This window comes from Cynocephalus volans, chromosome 3 (assembly GCF_027409185.1).
Source record: "Cynocephalus volans isolate mCynVol1 chromosome 3, mCynVol1.pri, whole genome shotgun sequence".
Taxonomy (NCBI): Eukaryota; Metazoa; Chordata; class Mammalia; order Dermoptera; family Cynocephalidae; genus Cynocephalus; species Cynocephalus volans.
Genome location: NC_084462.1, coordinates 56,738,708 through 56,741,920, shown reverse-complemented (window position 1 = coordinate 56,741,920; position 3,213 = coordinate 56,738,708).

Below are 3,213 nucleotides of genomic sequence, written 5' to 3'. Positions count from 1 at the left end.
CTCGCGAGCTGGACGTGGGAAGCGCTCGAGCGCCGGAGAGGGCTGGCGTCACTGTCTGCGCGTGCGCTGGGCCACGCCTGGGCGTGGCTCACTTTCCTCCCTTCGCAGCAGCTTGAAGGGATGTCTCTCCCAGCCAAAACGTCATCGGAGCCCCACCCAACCCCGCGCAGTTTTGATTCGAAGTGCGCCCTGCGGCCCAGAGGCCACGGTCGTCAGGCCTCTTCGAACCGCTCACTGCCCAGAGCCGCTGGGGGCGTAGGAGCCGTGGTTAATAGGAAAGCCTAGCTCCTTAATTCCTCACCCATCCAGGTGATCTTTAGTGGGAATCTTCCCCAGATGAAGGAAACCATACACGAAAGGGAAAGGGAAGGACCATTGAATCCTGCTCACAGGCCTGGTACCTGAGAAGGAAAGTAGCACAGAAAAATCAAAGGAATGCGAGGTCTGCTAAACTTATCAGGCCCGGAGAGAGATGAACATGAGGCTTCAATGACATCTCTCTCACCCTTTTCCAGGATAACTGCTAAAAAGTACATTCTAGTAGCAGTTTCCAAATTAGCTGGCACCACCTGCTGGTATAGATTACCCAAATATTATCACTAATTATACAATGAGGCCCTCCTTTTTGTTGCAATGTTCTTGGGATTTGTGACGCAAAGAGCAATGTATAGCCAATTAGTAGCTCATGTTTTTGGTGAACCAATGTAAATAAAGATATAAAAAAACAAAATCTGTTTGCAGCTGCTGCCATGTAGGGCATATATCCAAGGCAACTTGTATGTGTTTCCGGGGTTGCAGTCTTCAATCCTGGCCCAGATAAACTTTTTGATTGATACATTTGTACCTGTTTAAACTTTTAGGTCGACGTACCTTTCTACACAACTTATCCCATTAAATCTTCACAACAATCCTATTAGGTAAGTATTATCGCCGTTGTACAAAGGTGGAAACTCAAAAAGATTTGAGTGACTTGCCCAAGTCACACAACTGGAATAAATAGAGATCATCTGGACATGGTTTTCTTTCAAATTACATGAGTTTATACAATTGTTATTTGGGCTGGCCGGTTAGCTCACTTGCTGATATCACCAAGGTCAAGGGTTCAGATGCTTGTGCTGGCCAGCCATGCACACACACAAAAAAAACCCCAAATTGACATGAGAATACTTCTGTATCTTCCTTTTCTAACTGAACATATGTTACATCCCTAAATGCTTACATGTCATCACTTTTTTTTTTCCCCCAAAAGATGACCGGTAAGGGGATCTTAACCCTTGACTTGGTGTTGTCAGCACCATGCTCTCGCAAGTGAGCTAACTGGCCATCCCTACATAGGGATCCGAACCCTTGGCCTTGGTGTTATCAGCACCACACTCTACCAAGTGAGCCATAGGCTGGCCCTCATCACTTTTTTTTAATGATTCACGGTTACATAATACCCTGGTGTGTCGATATCTCATAATTCAACTATTTTGCTATTGATATTTAGATTATAATTTTTAAGATAACTTTGGGCTGAATATATTCATACATAAATCTTTGCATCTTACATTATTTCTTACAGCTGATTCTTGGATGTGCAATTACTGAATGCTTCCTTTCCAGAGAGGTTGTATTTATCAATTTGCCCTAACCATCGAGCCTCACCAGAAAAGTACCTTCTGTTGTTACCCTGAGAGTGCTGAATACTACTGCACCTTTGCTTGTCTCATAGGTTTAAAAATGGTATTTCCTTCTTTCTTTCACACTTGTTTGATTATAACTGAAATTGCACATTTTTCATGTGTTTAGTAGCCAACTGTAACTTGTATGAATTCTCTTTTTGCCTTTTCCCTAAAAGTAGAGGACGCTTGTTTGCTTCACCTTCAGAACCATGTTTTTCTTACTTTCAGAAAAACTTCATTGGTCCTTTTGCTGTCCTTTAACTTGTTAGCAGTGTGCCAAACATTCACACCACTAATACAGATGCTCCTCGACTTAGGATGGGGCTACCTCCTCATAAACCCACTCTAAGTTAAATTTACTTGCATTCTTTGTTGATTAACTTTAGAATTTCTCAGAAAGCTTCCAAAATTTGTAATCTTCAAATATGTTCCCAGGGCCAGCATTGTTAAGTATCCAGAGGTAAGGCAGTTTTGTTATCATGTTGTTTACACTGTAGCTCTGAAGCTAACAGAGTCACTGAACTATTGAAGATATACATTCATAGCATATACTCAGTGTGTGAAACTGTGTAATATGTGTGTATGACCCCATTAAGGGGTCATATTATATTTCTACTGGACAGTGTTGTTCTAGAATATAAGTGCAATGCACTGCCACTATTTATTTACTTGTCCACAGAATCTTTTGTGTGTGTGTATGTGTGTGTGTGTATGTGCCTGGCCATTACAGGGATCCAAACCCTTGACCTTGGTGCTGCAAGGTGGCACTCTAACCAACTGAGCTAACCAGACAGCCCATAGAATCTTTTTCTGATGCCACATATTCTTTCTGTGAACTGAAGCCCTGTCAGCTGTGTCTTTGATCTTGCACACTAGATTGACGTAACACTATCAAAACTCTAGCTAGATACTTGAGACATGCCTCTTCCTTGGAATATGTTTGATATACCATTATCATTCTTCTATGGAAAGAATACTTTTGATAATCCAGTAACTCAAGCTTTAATTTTCTTTCTTCCATTTGGTAAGTGGCAGCACTGTGGAGTGGGGAAGACAGAGGAACAGTCTTGCAAACACCCAGGCAAGAGACAATAAAAACCTGTGTGTGTTGTGGGGATGGTGAGGACGGAATGAACTGGAGGCATTTAGAAATAAAAACCAATTGGACAGGGGGACCAACTGAATGTGGGGGATAAAAAGAAAAAAATCTGAGGTCAAGGATACAGTTTCTTCCATGAATTAAACGTGGGTAGTTGATAATGTCAATTAAGGGAATACAGGAAAAAGAACAGATTTAGAGATTCAGAGTGGGGACAAGAGGTTCAATGTACGCATGTATTTTAGACATGTTGAGTTTGAGTGCCTGTGGAATGACCAGGTAGGAAACACTAGTGTGAAGCTCAGGAGTGAGGTGAAAGCTTGAGAACTGGAAGTAGATAACAACAACAAAGGACAGAGAGAGGAGAGATGTTAACAAATGGGATAGGCAGAGAGAAGTAATCAAAGGAGACAGAAGTACAACCTAGGAGACTGTTGGAGGACAAAAAAG